The 18,637-nt window shown below is 43.4% G+C and overlaps 1 protein-coding gene across 4 annotated transcripts in view; it reads left to right on the top strand.

The window, feature by feature from the left end:
• The window catches only part of LOC129249814 (polyamine-transporting ATPase 13A3), a 226,877-nt gene that overhangs the window by 23,999 nt on the left and 184,241 nt on the right, over positions 1-18,637 (top strand). For 3 of the 4 annotated variants that reach the window (XM_054889470.1, XM_054889466.1, XM_054889463.1), the window contains exon 1: positions 16,078-16,181. The exons of the other annotated variant lie outside the window; for it this stretch is intronic. The gene's annotated coding sequence lies outside the window, so the exon portion shown is untranslated. Of the gene's footprint in view, positions 1-16,077; positions 16,182-18,637 lie in introns of those variants that run through there. 4 annotated transcript variants of the gene reach the window in all.

The raw sequence follows: 18,637 nt of genomic DNA, 5'->3' as shown, positions 1-18,637 counted from the left end.
ACAGGGTGACTCGCTGTCGTGTGACTTCTTTAACCTTATGTTGGAGAGCATCGTACGAGCCGCAGAACTCAATTGCTCAGGCACAATATTTTATAAGAGCGTACAATTGCTGGTGTATGCCGATGATATTGACACCATCGGCCTTAACAACCGCGCTGTTAGTTCTGCTTTCTCCAAACTGGATAAAGAGGCAAAGCGAATGGGTTTGGTGGTGAACGAGGACAAAACGAAGTACCTCCTGTCTTCAAACACACAGTCGGCGCACTCGCGTATCGGCACCCACGTCACTGTAGACAGTTATAATTTCGAGGTTGTAATAGACTTCGTCTATTTAGGAACCAGCATTAACACCGATAACAATGTCAGCCTTGAAATCCAACGTAGAATCTCTCTTGCCAACAAGTGCTACTTTGGACTAAGTAGGCAATTGAGCAGTAAAGTCCTCTCTCGACGAACAAAACTAACACTCTACAAGACTCTCATCATGCCCGTCCTAACGTATGGCGCTGAAGCGTGGACGATGACAACATCCGATGAAGCGACGCTTGGAGTATTCGAGAGAAAGATTCTGCGTAAGATTTTTGGACCTTTGCACGTTGGCAAAGGCGAATATCGCAGACGATGGAACGATGAGCTGAATGAGCTTTACGACGACATAGACATAGCCCAGCGAATAAAGATCCAGCGGCTTCGTTGGCTGGGTCATGTCGTCCGAATGGATACAAACGGCTTTGAAAGTATTCGATGCGGTACCAGCTGGTGGTAGCAGAGGAGGAGGAAGGCCTCCTCTGCGTTGGAAAGATCAGGTGGAGAAGGACTTGGCTTCACTTGGTGTGTCCAATTGGCGCCGGTTAGCACGAGAAAGAAACGACTGGCGCACTTTGTTAATCTCGGCCAAAATCGCGTAAGCGGTTATCGTGCCAATTAAGAAGAAGAAGAAATATGTTAAGATGTGCTTTTGCAATTATGCATGCTCTTTTAGTACCTTCACAATTGGTCTTATATACTTTGTAACCTGATGTCCTCAAACCGCAGATTTCGCCATTCCGTACCCAGGGTTCCTGGATGAGGTCTACATCCGGCTGATCTTCTGCCAGACGATCCAGGAGGGCAAGGCAGGCTTCCTTACAGTGATGTAGGTTTATCTGCAGAAGATGCATCAGCTGTTAGCGTTATGTCTGGTCTTCTTTGTTTTCGCATAAAAGTTCCCTTTCGGAATACTTACGCTGTTGTACGGAATACTTACCCTCCCGTTCGAAGTACAACCTCCCTAAGCCCATTTCTGAGCCTGAAGAAGCGTATTCTTTTTCGGTGGGATGGTCGTCTTCACTCATTGGCTCTGTTTCGCTCATGGGCTTTGAACTTTCCTTTGTGGTGAGGAACTCTATTGCATCCGTGTCGGTTTTATAGATGTGATGCTTCACCTTTACAAAACCGTATCACAATTGCCCATCGCATTTCGCTAACGGTTCAATGGAGTTTTCTGTGAGGAGCAGGCGAGCCTGCATGGTAGCGCGCTTCTGTTCTTTCAATTCTTCCGCGCTGTTCTTGTTAGTTAGTGTTTTAAAATACGTCCACTCCTGCGTTGGGATATCCGGATTGCAGACCCGAATGAGCTTCATTATCTCTACCGGGTCTTCGACAGTTGAAGGTAACCAAACCCTTGCTCGCGGCCTGGACTGAATATCCTTCCTGTCGACGACCACTAGCTTGAATTTGGGTACACTTCGCCGACTTTGGTGATGGCCTCTTTATACAGCTGAACCGATCTCTCGTCGTCGCACGCTATTATTTTTATCTGGCCTTGATGCCAGCCTAAATCTTCGCACGCAGGCGGGGGGCCGGGGTTCTCCAGAATAACCTTCAGTGCCACTTTCGTTAGTTCGGCCTCGATCCATTTCCATTGGGCCTTGGGAATCATACCTTCAGGATGGTTCTCGTCCAGAACTCCTATGATAATGCGGTCTTTTGCAACCTCCGTAAATGATCTTCTGGGCGTCACGCCCATTGATTTGTGCCTTTTTGCGCTTGGCTTATTATCTTCCAAGGACTGTTGTCGTTTTGGAGCCGATTGTATTGGTTTGAAGTCGGGGTTGAAATCAGGAATGATCGCTTTCGCTCTTTCAATCGCCTCTTTCAACTCCTGTGACATTTCACCTTCCTTTGGGTGAGTTTCGTGCACCCTCCTTAGGAGACTAGCTGCGTTTCTGCGATCCTGGTAGCTCGCTTTCGCTGGATCTACCACCCTCACAAGTGGCCATCCTTCGGTACCGGAGCTAGCTGTAGCAGTGCTTCCGGTCGGGACCGTTTTTGGGGGCTGAATCGCAGTTGACTGCCGGGCTAGTGTACCTCTACTTGTACTTGGACCTGTGTCCAGTACTGATTGTGTAGCAACTGGCCTCGCTTTCGCTGAGGCTGTCGCTATATGTTTCGATCGACTTATTAAGCCGATGGATGGCGTTTTCTTTGAGCTTGGTGCGACCGTTGCTCTTATTGCGGAACTGTTTGTTCCTGTCGGTCTATTAGAAGGAGGACCGATCTCCTTTTTTTTTGTTTGTTTTTGGATAGTCACTTTGCATTTTTGGACCCACGAGTGTCGAAGAAAGGATGTCCACCCGTGCATAGCTCCGAACTACACGAGTAAGTCTAGTTATTACGGAGGGCGCCAGCTATCCGTAAGCTACGTTCGAGACTTGGTTTTTTATTAGAAGGGCCTCAAGCCTGACAGATTCTCTGCACGGGTCGCATCACACCTTAATCCAGCCCTTCACCCCCGACCACGTTAAAAGTACTTTGAGTAGTGCTGTACTATTGAGGAGTATGGACCCTACCCATAGTACCCTTAACTTAGCTAAGTACCTCCTGAAATAGGAAAACTGTGGTACTTATTACCAGCTGGCACCCTCGGGGAGGCTTCAGTGAAGGATTTCCTATCATAAACTTAAATAGTATTGTATATTGTTAATAAGAATGTATACAATGTTCCGTTTACGAACGAAAAGTTAACTGGCTAATGCTTGGTATTGCCACTCTATTGAAATGTACTGATAAAAAAATACAAAGAACGAAATTGTAAAAGAAGCGCCACTGGCTTTCCATTACTACTACGAGCAGCTTGCTTATTTATAATGTCTACAGGGTTCGGCACTCGAAGTGTAACCAATTGAAAAGTCCAAAAATTTAGTTTGTAAAATTACTTGTATTCAGTTCAAAGTAATTAATGTGTGGAAATAATACAATACAAAATTAAGAATCAATTTACTTTTGCTCGGTATGACCACCTTTTGCCTCGACTATGGCCTTGAGACGGGTTTGAGAACCGAATCGCAAGCTGCCCGATGTAACTTGCAGGTATTTTGGCCCACTCGCGGACCATGGCTTTTTTCAGCGCCTCGAGACTGGTTAAACTTTTAGTTCGGACTTTGCTCTCCAAAATTGCCCAAAGAGAATAATCCATCGGATTCCCGTCTGATGAATTTGAGAGCCATTGAGTGGACATTCTTGGTACACTCGAGCTTTGTGAGGCGGGGCCGAGTCCTATTGAAACGTACATGGTCTGCCACCGAAATGTTTGTCTGCCCACGGTTTCAAAGCAAGCTTCAGAATACTCTACTTATTATATTTCGCATTTACCTTGACGCCAGGCTCGATGAAAATGATTGGATAGCGCCTATCTGCGGTTACAGCGGCCTAACACATTACCTGTGGCGGGTGCTGCCTCCTGGTGGCCAATCGATGACTCAAATTCCCGTATAAACGCTCTGTCAAATAAACCCTATCGTTTTGGGAGTTTATGAATTCCTCAATTTGAAAAGCTTTCTCGTCAGAAATGTCGTCCCAATTTCCCAGGCAAAACAGCCGTTTTAAAAAACGAGCATGACCACCTACGCCAGGTCGATCCCGGGAACTCCCACATAAGTGATTTAAATTCGGAAATTCGGTAACTGGTTACACAACACAGGTTGAACCCCTGAAGACAGACCTGTAACTTCATCACTGGTGTGAGTAAGCTTTCGTCCACCGTAAGGTCTCCGTCGAACTCGACGAAGCACAGTTGCCGAGTCTTGAAATTGAGATCCTCTATTCAAGGATTCTCGGGATCGGTCTGGAGTAGGGGGTCCTGCTGCTTCAGCTATGAAATTGGAATGTATGGGGATCTTTACAGCCGGGATGAGGAGAGCCGCAGCAGCAATGATCACCCTGTGGAATGCGCGTTCGCCTACGTGTACATCGGTGGGAATAAGCCAAATAGCTTTGTTAAACTTGTTGTTTTGGTGGTTCGTGGAAACAAAGTCGGCAGGTCTATCAATCGAGGCGGTAATGGGCAAGACGTCTGATGCCAGAGATAGCACTGGTTATGCTATTGAGCAGACCAGCTCTAGCAATTGCGAGATCACCTACTACCAATCGGTTTTCACCTCTGATGAGCGCACCTATATCAGGGTGATATCCTGCCGGGCGGCAGGTGAAAGGGGGTATATAAGCATTAAAAATTTCGAGCTCGGCATCGCCTGACCGGTCAGTTATACCGTGATATTCTAAGGTACTGTCTCTGCGGACGATGCGTTCCCCGATCAGACGATACTGCACTGCGTGGTGGACTATGAACGCTAGCCTACCGTTATTGTCTCGCTCGAGACAATATCTGTGCACCTTATCGTTATCCCTGATTATCAGGGAAGAGCTAGCGTGCAGATTGGTTGCTTGGACTAAAGGTCACGTCGGCTCATGCAGGCGATAATCTCATCTATCTTACTCGTGAGTCCGTTACAGTTGAATTGAAGACGCTTGAAGCTCCTCGGGAGTATAGTCGTAACTCAGGGTGTGAGGGATGCGTGGGGTTATCTGCGTTGGATCTGCTGTGCGAACCGCATTTATTGTTGCGGCCTGATGGTCGTAGGCAGCCGCGCCACAGGGGGCGGTTGATGGTGCAGGGCTCTACAGCAGGGGCAACGTAGTCACGGGTGGAACCCAGGTCACAGCATCTCCGAAAGTGGTACTAGTAATACTAAGTGAACAAAGCTCCCGACTGCAGAATACTGCAAACAACACATTCACGAGATGTCAATTAATGTTGCCCCTGCAACAAATTTACATGAGGCTTCCATGTTCCCGGTTAAGGAGCACAACAAAATGCTCAGCGAGCAATTTCGACACTGACTATATCCAAGTAAAAACACACACCAACTACTGGACCGGACAGTATACAGACGGACGTCAAACGACATCTATCAGGCCACTGTTATCACATTTTTAAACTCTCGACCCCCGAATATCGATTTTGGAAACCAACTACCATTTATTGCAGGGAGTAGTTTTGAGGGCCAAGTAGCTTTGGCTCAGTTACGCTCTGGATATTGTAGTAGGTTAAACCCCTACTTATCCAGCATAGACCACGATATACTAAATATAATATATGGGATAGTTGGAAACTGAAACTAAGCGACTCGCTCGAGCTCTTATTAATTTTTAATTAAAATAATTTTGACAAAATAAATTCTCGTGACTGCAAGAACAGAAGAACGTGTTTGCCGGCAATTAATAACTCGCTAAATAGAAGACGCAGATCGGCTCCGTTCGCATAAAAAGCCTTTGCTGGCCAATTGTTTTTGCTCCTTTTTCCTGCTTGGTTTTGTTTGTTTGTTTGTTAACAGTAATAGTAGCCTCGCCAGTGTTGGGCATATCACCGGCCGTCTTCGTCTAGCTTATCTAAACAACTCGGATTTATATCCGGCAAAGGACTGTCACTCCAGCAACATTCTCCGTATGTAAGTATGGGGAATGTTTATGCTGCTACAACAACAACAACAACGGGTTGGTTCCAGAGGGAGAGGGGTGTTAGATGAGTCGGTTTTAGGGGGCATGTGAAAAGGTGGTTAGTGTCGTGCGGGGTGTCTTCACATCCCGGACATATGTTTGGTATGTCGGGGTCGATTCTGGATAAGTAGGTGTTTAACCTGCTACAATATCCAGAATGTAATTGTGATAGTGTTACGCGTGTCTCACGAGGAAGCTGGTGCTCCCGGTGAATGTCGTTTATTGACTGTCTAAACACTGTCAGGTCCAGTAGATTGCGGTCAGTTTTGTCCTAGATTTCGTCGGCGTAGTTTAAGAGATGTCTCCTGGCGTGCCTGGGAGGCGGCTCAGGCTCAAGCAGGTGACTGCAGGGGTGAAACATGCGGTCACATCCCAGCAGGAACTGCTTGCTGAGCAGCTTGTTATGCTCCATTACTTGGAGCATTTGTGCGTCGTTGTGAAGGTGTTGACCAGGGGACATCAGGAGGCAACCGGTCGCTGTCCGAATGGCAGTATTTTTGCATGTCTGTAGTTTTATCCACTGCGTGTTACTAGTTCCAGGCGACCAGACAGGGGCAGCATCGTTCAGAACCGGCCGACCAATTGCCTTAAATAACGATAGCAGCAGTTCTTTGTCTTTGCCCCAAGTGCTGCCGGCAAGCGATTTGGGGACCTTTTTGCGGTTTTGGACTTTAGTGGCAATTGCAGTTGTGTGCACTGAAAAGGAGAGCAAACTGTCGGAAGGTTACATCCAAAATTTTGGGGTAGTTTACCGTCGGAATTGGTGTGTCTTCGACTTTTACCTTGAGGGACAGCTTGACTTCCTTTGTCCAGGTGGTAAAGAGAGTCGCCGTAGAGTTAAATGGGGAAAGTTGGAGATTCCTCGCAGTGAAAAAGCGAGCAAGGTCGGTGAGGTAGTTGTTCACTTTGGAACACAGGTCATCGATGTCATTGCCCGACGCCATTATCATACAGTCATCGGTGTATGCGACCAGGAAGACTCCCGCTGGTGGTTGAGGGAGCTTCGAGATGTAGAAGTTGAACAGTGAGGGAGAAAGGACACCATCCTGCGGTACACCTTGCTTTATCTTCCTCTGCTTTGATGTTTGATATCGAAAAATCACTGACGAGTGACGACCGCTTAGGTAGTTTGCGGACCACCTCTTCAGCCCTGGCGGGAGCGTTGGCTGATAAATATCATCTAGCAGCGTGGAATGGCTGACTGTGTCGAAAGCCTTCTTCAGGTCCAACGCTACTGGTTAAGCCCGCGGTTTATCTGGGCGTTTATGGCGGTGAGTGCAGTGGTGGTGCTATGCACTCGTCGGAAGCCGTGCTGATGTGGGGCTGGGGCTGGGGCCGGGGCCAGGTGTTTCGTAAAGAGTGAGAATAGGAGGGCTTCAAGTGTCTTCACTACTGGGGAAAGGAGAGTTATCGGACGATATGATTCCCCTTGGTTGGCGCGTTTCCCAAGTTTCAGTAGTGGGACCACTCTCCCTGCTTCCCACTTGTCAGGGATGATGAGAGTGGCCAAGGACAGATTGAAGACCCTTTGGAGGAATCCTACTCCCAATAATCCCAGGTGCTTCAGCATCAGCGCGTTTAGTCCGTCAGGGCTAATGGCTTTAGATGTTTTTGATTTGTTGATGGTCCCCTGAACCTCATCACCGGAGAAAGTAAGTGGCGCACTGTCGTTTGTCAGTTTGTGTAGCGTTCTGGTAGCACGACGCTTGGATCTGTCGGCCCGAGGATGCAGTATAAAAAGCCGGCTAAAATAGCTCGGGCATCTCTTCGGGTCCGACGAAGTGCAACCGTTGAAGGTGACGGCCACCTTGTCGTTGTGTTTCGTCGGGTTCGACAGGGACTCCAGAGCTGAGGTTACAGGTCTTCAAGTGCTCAACCCATTTAGTCCGCTTGTGTTGATTTACCAGTTGCCGGATCTCCAAATTGAGATCTCTTATGCCGGGATTCCCAGGATCGACCTGGCGTAGGTGGTCACGCTCGTTTGCCAAACTGGCTGCTTCGGCTGGGAAATGAGGACGGATGTCCTTGAAACTTCCAGCTGGGATGAAGCGTGCCGCAGCAGCTGTGAGCACCTTGCGGAATGCGCGTTCGCCTGCGCGCACATCGGTAAGGGTGTGAAGAGCGGCGAAGGTGTCTTCGGTGAATTTCGTGAAGCCGGCCCAATTAGTTTTGTTAAAGTAGGACCGGTGGCTCGCGGACACAAAGTCGGCAGGTCTCTCAATCGAGACGATAATGGGCAAGTGGTCTGATGCAAGCGATAGCATAGGTCGCCACTTTATACTATTTATCAGACCAGTGCTAGCTCTTGTTGGGTAAGGCGAGCTGCTGCAATTGCCCACTACCCTGGTGGGGGCGTCGTCGTTCATTGTGCTGTATGTCGAATCGTCTATCTGCTCTGCCAGTTGCTCTCCCCTACGATCATTTGGCAGGCTTGAATGCCAAAGATTGTGATGCGCATTGAAGTCACCTACAACCAATCGGTTTTCACCTCTGATGAGCGCACCTATATCAGGGTGATATCCTGCCGGGCAGCAGGTGACAGGGGGTATATAAACATTAAATATTTCGAGCTCGGAATCGCCTGTCCGGACAGCTATGCCTTGACATTCTAAGGTGCTGTCCCTGCGGTCGATCCCTTCATCAATGAGACGATACTGCACTGTGTGGTGCACTATTAACGCTAGGCCACCACCATTGTCTCGCTCGCGATCATGTCTGTGCACGTTATAGCCATTCCTGGTGATCAGAAAGGATCTAGCGTGCAGCTTGGTTTCTTGGACCGCAGCTATTGGGATACTGAGCCGGCTCATAAAGTCAACTATCTCGTCGACCTTACTCGTGAGTCCGTTGCATTTGAATTGTAGAAGCTAGAAGCTTCTAAGTAAGGTCGTTGTAACTCGACGGGGTGAGGGACGCGTGGGGTTGCTTACGTTGATCCTGCTGTGCAATCCACTGTAGTTGTTGCGGCCTGATGATGGTGGGTGGCCGCGTCACGGGGGGCGGTTGATGGTGCAGAACTCTGCAGCAGGGGGCAACGTAGTCAGTTGTCTACTCACGGGTGGTGCGCAGGCCGGAACTTCTCCGAAAATGGCATCAGTCAAGTGCAATTCTTGCAGATTCCGAGATATTACGGCCTGACACACGGAACAGACTGTGCGGGGGACCAAGAGCTGCTGGTTTGTCCCGGCACTGGGGTTGGTGCAGCTGAGAAGGGGATGGGTAAAGTCGGGGGAGTTGTGTTGCTCCGATAGGCTCCTTTCCGTGGAGGTGTGGGTTGTGGTGGCGGCTGGTGGTGCCGCCCTATCAGGGGGAGTAGTAGCCGTGGAGGCATCGGACGCCTGCTGGCGGAAGTAACACGAGGCCACATACCGTGTGGACCACTACCTGTGAGTCTTAAGGCCTGTACAGGTCTGCCATGGTGTTCTCTTTTGCTGCTGTTGCTGGTTGTTGGGCTGGTGTTAGCCGTGAGTACTGGTGTTGTAGCTGTGGTGGTGTTTATTTTGATAGTAAAGTACACCGAAAACAGATATAAAACATCTGGGCGAAAAGCGCCAGCTGTCCTGCTAAACGCGCGCCATTTATTCGCAAGCAGCTTAATCGTACATCTGTGTAGAGGGTGCTACTAGACGGTAAAAAAAAAAAAAAATTATGCAGCGTACCCCGGTGTCTAATGCGGCAAAATGTAAAGTGGCCGGATATCTCATAAAGGTTTACCCAACGATATCGGGCGATTATTATACGCTGTGGGGTCTAAACGTAAACTTGATTAAATCTAAAGTTATGGTTTTCAGAGAACGTACAAGAATTCCTGCTGGCTGTCATTGGTTTTACGGTAGTGTTCCTATTGAAATCGTCAATCAATATAAATATCTTGGTATTAGGCAATGGAAATATACAGATCAACTTTTGTATATTTTTTTATTTAAAATTGGAAAAGTAATAAATTACAATCACAGCCATTTTTTTATAAAGCATTAGCGGCTAGGCCATCAGCTTTACATATCATAAGTATTTATATAAGTATATTTATATTCGTATGTCATTTATATTTCAAAGTACAAATTAATTTTGCAAACAAAGTATAAATCTTTTAATGTTTTCTGCGATTGCTTCGGCAGGAGTTCTTCTATTGTGTGACTTGATGTTGATAGTCTTATTGAATGTAATGCTTGACAATTTGTAACGAGGTGTTTGATGGAAAGTATCTCTTCGTTGCCGAATTGACAAACGTGGTTTTGTGGATTGTTGTTTCGAAAGAGGTTGCTGTGGGCCAGGCGTGTATGTCCAAGCCCAAAACGGGCATATATAATCGTGTTTCGTCTTGTGGTTGTTGCTGGCAAGATTGGACGGATGAAGCTTGGATTAATGCATTTATAATAATGATTTATGTTTTGTCATCGTTGTGACCTTTGTTGTCGATTTGCTTTGTTGGCTGCGTTTTTTAGGTCGACCTTGTTAAAGCTGTATGTTGGGTGTAACGGGGACTTGGTGGCAAGTTTTGCTGGTGCGTCTGCTAGGGTGTTTCCACGTATTCCAATATGGCTAGGTATCCAAAACAACTTTATTTTTTCGGGGTTTGATATTAGCGTATCTCTGATTTGAGATATCAATATATCGTTTTTGTTCATGTTTTTTATTGAAGTCAAAGCTAAAAGTGAGTCACTGCAGATAAGCCATTTTCCTTCGTTTTTTTCCTGCTATTTTACAGGCGTTATAGGTGGCAGTTGCTTCTGCTGTGAAAACAGATGCATAATATGGTAGTAAGGTGGCCGATAGTTTTGCATTCACTTTAACAACGCTGAAGACGAGTACATCTTTATATTTGGAGCCGTCAGTATATAGAATGGACCAATTATGGGAATTGTTGCGTATGCATTTTGGAGAAATACGGACACCGTAGTTTTTTCTTTTTTATAATGTGTTAACTGCAGTAGAATGCTGTTCGTCGGTAGTGTCCATGGAGGGTTTTTTATGTTGGTGGTGATATTGTTTTCCAACGGTATGTCAAGGTGTTTCGCTATCTCTATTAGCCTTTCTATTGCTGGTTTTAACGTGATTTTCGTTTTCGTTTCAGCCTGTTTTTTAATATCGATTTTAAGGGAGTGTCATAATTTTGTGTTAGTTTGATTGCCGTTCGTCCGGATATATAACTGATTCTATCTTTGATTAGCGGAAATCCTGCTTCGGCGAGAATGTTGAGGATAGGAGTGGTGCGAAAAGCGCCTAACGCCAGACGAATTGCAGAATGGTATATAGATGAAATTTTTGAAAGAATTGTGATGTAGCGCCGTATAGAGATAATCCATAATCGATTTTCGAGGGAATGATGGCTCTCACAATATTAAGTAGTGCATTTGTATTGCTTTCAAGTTTGAAGTTGTTTAAACATTTTATTATATTAAGCCTGCTTTGTAGTGATTGGTGCAAATAGTTTGTGTGATCATTCCATTTGTATTTGTTGTTAAAAAATATACCGTTTTTCACACCGAACTCGTTAAAGTTGTGTTCGTTTTTCGGTATCTCGGTAAATTTTCTAAGTGAAAATTAATCCTGGAAATTTAAAAATTTTCACAGGGAATAAATGCGTATGGTTGGTGTTTAATTTAATATGGAAAAACATGCTCTTATAGGCCTGTTTTTCAATATTCACCAAAATTGTGAAAAGAAATACTAAGCGACGAGGTAAACACGTGTTTTCGGCTACTCAGTGTTTTTTATTATAAATAATTGATAAATTGTGCAGTATTTTCTGCAATTCTGTGCCTATTGTGATTCGGCGTGCTACCTGTCGTAACGAACGCCTGTATCTATTTTTCTACACTCTGTTCTTGTAATTATGGGACCAAAAAAGCTATATAAGGATGATAGGTCAAGTCTGTCATCTATCCTGCCACCAGAGTTATCTTGTGACTCAACTGGCCTAAAACTTCGTTGACTGGGCCGTCACACACCATATCGTTCCCGTCCACTACTTGTAGTGACCCCAACTGCAACGGATGCAATCACCTTACTCAAAAGTAAGCCAGCTGATGGTAACACCACGATATCTTTCAAACCGGATTTCACTCCAACACAGCAGGAATATCTGAGGAACTTGCGCTCTGAGCTTGCCTCTCAAAGAATTTTCCCAGCCAGCTATACATGATGGTGAAGTACTGGACCCCTCTTACAACATTTATCGCAGAGATAGTAACCAGGCAACGAGTGGTTGTGAGCTTGGTTGAGGTGTGCTCATAGCTACAAAACGGCACATTCAAGTAGAATCGATTCAAATCAAGGAGAACTATATTGAGGAACTCCTTAGTATACATATATATACCGCCACATACCACGTACGAAGCCTATCAAACGCACTTATATGCTATCTCTTTTCTTTCCGATAGCTTTCAGAATGCCAGTCTGTTGGTCCTTGGTGACTTCAACATGGCAAGTAGCTCACCCAGAAATGAATGCACTAGATTGTTATACGACAGCTATTCTACATCCGGATGCAAGCAATGCAATCATGTATTCTATGAACAGGGAACCTTACTCGACCTTTGCTTCAGCAACACCGACACAATCCCGTATGGTACTGTTGCTCTGGTTCCTGAGGATAAGTATCACCCGGCCATAGCCTGTCAGCTCAACTTCCAGCCTAGCTTAATACCGGTCGGTATCCTTAACTATGCTTTCAAGAAGGCGGACTATGCCAGCTTGAATGTCTTTTTTATGAGAACCAATGGGACAGATTTATACCAGCAAGAATCTGTTGATGATAAACTGCGTTGGCTCTACAACATTATTCAGGAAGGCGTTACCCAATTCGTGCCGGTTTACTTCAGCAAACCCAGTAGATTTCCACCTTGGTTTTCTAGGGAATTGACTGAGAAAATCATCCTGAAAAAAGCAGCGCAGACACAGTATAAAAAATAGAAAACCAGGCGAAACTACGCACTCTTCAGTAACCTGAGACAAGAGTGCAAAAATCTCTGCAACAAGTGCTATAATGTATATGTTGATAAGGTCGAAGGGTCACTGAAAGGTGACACCAAAGCCTTCTGGAATTATATCAAGGATAAGAAGCGAGGAAACAGTGACATTCCAGCATCCATGGTCTGGGATAATCAATCAGCATTAAGTGGCGTGGAGATCAGTAACTTATTTGCACAGTTCTTTAAAAGCATATATGCCCCGTTGTCTGACGATAGCGTAACCCTGGCACACTCACACCCTTACATGCAATCGGTAAACTTAAATGACTTTGAGGTTACCTTTGATAATGTCTTCAAGCAACGGAACTCCTTAGATCGTAGTAAAGGTGCGGGACCTGATGGCCTACCGAATGCCTTTCTTAAGAACTGCGCCAATGGGCTCTGTGAACCGCTGACACACATTTTCCAATCGTCTCTGCAGTGTGGTGTTTTTCCTACAGACTGGAAACTCTCGTACGTCAGCCCCATTCATAAAGAAGTTCCAAAGAATACAGTCACGAATTATCTGCGACAAAGCATTCGATTGGCTTAGGTCATATCTTGTTGGTACACACCTGCAGGTCAAAGTGGATGGCCACCTATCCAATGAATATGCGGCTAACTCTGGTGATCCGCAAGGCTCTCACCTCGGTCCGATTCTTTTCAGCATATTCGTGAATGATATTGGTAACGACTTCAACTTGGAATACCTACTCTTTGCAGACGATCTTAAAGTTTATCGATCAATCCCTAGTGTGCTGGATAGTCATCTACTACAACAGGACGTCGATAATCTCTCTGACTGGTGCACAAGAAACAAACTGGTGATAAAATAAGGGAGGTGGATGACATCGAAGACCTCGGTGTCACGATTGACCCCAAACTAACTTTCCACAAGCACATAGACGGAATAACTCAGAGAGCTTTAAAGATACTCGGATTTATAACTAGGAATAGTAAGGACTTGAAGAACCCCTACTCCCTGATTTGTCTTTTCGAAACTCTAGTTCTTCCAATTCTAGAGTACGAATCCATAAACTGGTCTCCATACACTGAAGCAGGCATTATTAGAATTGAAAGAGTGCAGCGTAAGCTCTGCAAGTTATTAGTCTTCCGGAATTCATCATCAACCGTTTCAGCTACAGAAGATATCTACATTCGGTACAACATCAACAGTCTGCGGGCTCGTCGTCGCGTAACTGATCTGGCATTCTCTTATAAAGTGGTAAATGGTATTATTGATGCCCCGGAAGCACGCAGCTCTTTCGAGCTTGCCCCGGCTGGTCTTATACTTAGGAATAGTCGTCTACTGAAACCAGTCGCTACCTACAAAAGCTACGTCTATCACGGCCCGTGCAATAGAATAGCCATTAGCGTCAACTCACTTCATGGTGTTCTCGATTTCTATGATGGAACCTGCGATACTTTTCTGCGAAATGCCAAAAATATCATCCTATAGTAGTACCCTGATGTTTCTCAAGAACCTTCTGTCCCATAATCTTTATCATTGTATTTCTTACCAGCCCTCTATAAATTCTGATTCTGTACTCTCTTTTTTATTTGTATGTATATTGCCGATTTGCGTTTGTTTTAATAAAATAAAATAAAAAAATAAAATAAAATACCTATTATTTGAAGTGATGTAACATACGACAAAGCTTTTGCAAATATGTCTGTTGCATATATGTAAATGATTAAATTTGGCTATGGGTATCTTATCTCCACTGATGTTGCACCAGTTTGTTATTTCTACGAAAAGGCTATTGAACTTTGATTGGAATGTCGTTATGTCTTCTACTTTGCCATATATACATAAATCATCTGCATATAAGACATGATTGAAGTATTTGTTCTCATTGATTACTCGACCGATCTTGTCAAAGGCGACTAGAAAAAGAGTGAGAGATAGGGGGGAACCTTGAGATATACCGTTTGCCAGAGGCCAACAATCTGTTATAGTTTGATTTGCTTTAACCCGGAATTTTCGATTTAGCATAAAGTTTTTAATGTAGTTTATTATTTTACTTACTTACTTCCAAGCTAAAAGTTGATCCATTATGGAGTGTAAACCAACTCTATCGAATGCTTTTTTTATGTCTATGGATATAAGAGACGTGTGGTTTCTGCTGGAAATACTATTGGCTATGTATTCGTCTAAGCGTAATGCGTTTAATGTGTTGGTTCCGGACTTAAAGGCGGTTTGGTTACTTGAAAGAAACTTATTTGTGTGAAGTTACCACATAAGTCTCCGCGATATCATTTTTTCTATGGCTTTTGGTAGGAAAGATAGAAAGGTGTTAGGTCTATACCCTTCTGTCAGCTTCTTTGGCTTGTTTGGTATCGGTATGGGTACAGCAAGGGCAATTTTCCATTGTTGTGGTATAGTGTGTGTATTGTAAATGAGGTTGTAAAGTTCACATAGTTTGAGCTTGCAAACTAAAGGAAATTGTTTTATAAACTCATAGAGGATATTATTTTGGCCAGGTGTTTTTGCTAGGCATCCATCGAGTTCTTGCAATGTGAAGGGTTCTTCTATAGCTTTCGTGGGGATACGGTACACTAGACAGGGCTATTTTACTGGGCCGGCAGCCCTTAGTCGGGAAAAACCCGAGTCATTCCGGTAACGTAGAACCAGCTGCCATGGGAATGCTATAGCTTTCGTCTATTTACTTAGTTGATAGACTACGCTTATTGGATTTTTACATCGATTTATTTGTTCTGTGAACTGTGCTGCAAAGTTAGTGTCTTTTGATTGGTTGTCCATGCTTTTGCCAGCGTGTCACCTATTTTGAAGGAGTTAGATGTAGATAATTTGTCATCTTTTTCAATAGATCGAATTAAGTTAAAAGGGTGGTGACCGTAGAGTAAGTTCACTTTGTTCCACAGGACTTTTGATGGAGTGTTGCAGTTCATATCCTTAGCGAAATTTGTGAAACAGGACATTTTCAGTGGTGGGGTGTTGTTTGACTAGTTTCCAGAGGTCTTGCTTCTTTTTCCTAAGATCATGCAAGTTATCATTCCACCAATGCGTTGAATATTTTCTTTTCCTATGAGTAGACATAGGAATTGTATTGTATGCGCTTTGCTCAACTTTTTTGGTAAGGATCGCAGCGGCTTTGTTTGGATTCATTGTATCGATCCTCAAGTTTTCCAGGTCGTTTGTCAAGCGCATTTGGTATTGGCCCAGTCTGCATTTTTTAATATAAATTTTTAGGGAGTGTGGTAGGTCGTGTTTGAGGTCATGTTAAATAGTGTTATGCTGATAGAAAAATTGTCACTCCCACTAAGTTCCTCGTTTACTTTCCAGGTGGATGCAATGTTTAGTGGTGGAGTGCACATGGAAATATCAATGTGTGGGTGTGTGACTTGCGTGGACCAATGGGTAGGACTTTTGTCGTTTAAGATGTTAAGGTTAGTATTTTCAATAAATTTTGTGATATTTTGGCCCTTATTGTTAAACCTTGGAGATCCCCATAACGGGCTCCAAACATTTAGATCACCTACAATTAGCATAGGTCCATTTATTTGTGAAGTGAGTTCGAGCAAATCATGCTTAGCAATTTGTTCGTTTGGTTGTGAATATATGTTTAGTAGAGTAAAGTTCATTTTGGATTTTATCTTGATTGCGATTGCAAGTAACTGAGTGTGTAGCTCAAAGGGAGTATATTCAATATTATCTGCAACAAGAACAGCGATTCCTCGTTTTGGGTTTTCTTCTGTTGTTATGTTATTCTTTAACAAATAGAGAATTTTTTGGGTGTAAATCTTGTGGCAGGGCTTTCCTTAATGTGGGTTTATTGGATTGCTACGATTTTACAGTTATTATCTTTTAATAGTAAGCATATTTCATTAAAATTGTCTTGGTGCCCATTAATGTGCCATTGGAGAACTTTAAGTAGGGTAAGACTCCGTCAGAAAATATGAGATTTGCAAGTGGTCTTTCGATTTCTTTGAAACTTTGGGAAATATTAGTTCTTGGTAAGATACATTCGAGCCTAAAAGGATTTTGAAAAATTTTCAAAATTGAGTCATCTACGCCATGTTGAAAATCGGGACCGTGTTTTTTTCAAAAATCAATATTTCTTGAACCGTTGGATGGATTTCAATGCAATTTACAGACAATATAGAAACAAATAAGTAGTTTAAATTAGTATTATGTTAAAAAAAAAATTTCGAAATTTTGACCAAAAAAAAGTAAAAAAAAAATTTTGAATCAATTTTTAGTTGATTTGGCCAGTTTTTTAGATTTTCTGTTATACACGTAACGATTCCTTATGATTTAACCTTTAATTTGAAAAAAAAAAATTTAATGGTGTCTATAATAGTTCTCGAGATATTGCGATTTTAGTGGAAGCGCGCACCGTGAAGTTCGCGGTTACGCAGCGCAGAGGTACAATTTTTAGCTGTGTGACCGATCATGAAGCAGTGTTTACATTGCATGGGAGATGGGATATATGGCTCACCTTTTATTTTAAACCATCCTACGTTCACTTCTTTTGGTGGGGTATAGGTGCTGAAGGAAACGATGTATAGAGGGGTGTTGGTGAGTTTTCCCTCTATGTAAACCTTCTACGATTTCATCTTCGCTTAAGTCTTTTAGTACTCCGGAGTATATTACACCTTTTGAGATATTGAGCGTTGGGTGAAGAGAGACAGATATACATATTGCAAATATTTAATAATTATGTTGCTTTAAGGTATTTATTCGCCTGTTGTTGAGTTTTAACTAGAATAAGTAAGTCTCCATCTTTAGTGAATGGTATTTCTAAAGGTTTTTCTGTTGTTATCGATTCTAGTGCTTTACTGACTGCTAAAAAATTGTAGGTTTTAACTGATTTCTCGGTTTTGCTTTTTATTAAACATAGAACACACACCCGGGTACAAATGTATCCACTTCAACTTTGAAGTGTTGTAACTTTTGAACCGCTATACCTCTATAGCGCTAACTTCGGATCTAGGAAGATTATTTAGTTTTGAGTTCAAACTCAAAATTTGAACCAGATCGGACCATTGGTTCAGGAGCTACAGCCTTCCAAACACATTATATACGTAAACACACACCCGGGATACGTTTGTACCCAATAGTAAAAATCCTCATAATAATAAAAAAAACATTTTTTATATTATTTTTTTATTTAAAAAATTAAAAATATTCGTTTCACACATTATATTATTTGTTATAAAAATTATAAAAATGTATCTTATATCTAAGGAAAATCATGGCAAATAGAGCAATTTGTTGATGTGACCGAATGTTCAAGACACATTGGCTTCTTACATTTGGTTTTTCTACGGCGTTTTTCCTCTTGTGCGTAACATAAATAGCAAGATCCGGACACAGGTTTTGGCGTGCGCGCTGCGGCAGATGTTGATGCTGTTGTTGACACCATTGATTCCAGCGGTCGGTTGAAATATGCTTCAATAGCAATTTTAGTCGAAAAATTTCGCGTCACTTGACGATTTATGGCTCTGGCTTCAATAATGGGCATACACAATGCTTCAGCCAAGCTGCGCAGGATCTGCTTACGCTTGTTGTTTAATCTCCAAGGCAACATAGGGTTATTCAAATCGTAGACAATCTATGCTGCAAGAGCTGTAATGTCCAACATGTTGAAGAACATCGCTAGTGGCCATCGTTTTGTTTGTCTTTGTGTTGGATATTCCGCAAACATTTGGTCCATTCGATCAACACCACCTTTGGTACGATTATAATATTCAATTATTTCAGGTTTCCCACTGTCAGCTATTTCAGCATCATAATGCATGGTCGAAAGCAAAATTACTGCTTTATTTTTTTTGGGAACATAAGAGCACATTGTCACATTATTTTTGAAGCCAAATGTCGTTGAACCAATTGTCCTGTTTTT

The sequence above is a fragment of the Anastrepha obliqua genome, chromosome 6 (assembly GCF_027943255.1).
Source record: "Anastrepha obliqua isolate idAnaObli1 chromosome 6, idAnaObli1_1.0, whole genome shotgun sequence".
Classification (NCBI taxonomy): domain Eukaryota; kingdom Metazoa; phylum Arthropoda; class Insecta; order Diptera; family Tephritidae; genus Anastrepha; species Anastrepha obliqua.
This window is presented reverse-complemented; position numbering and strand designations above follow the sequence as displayed.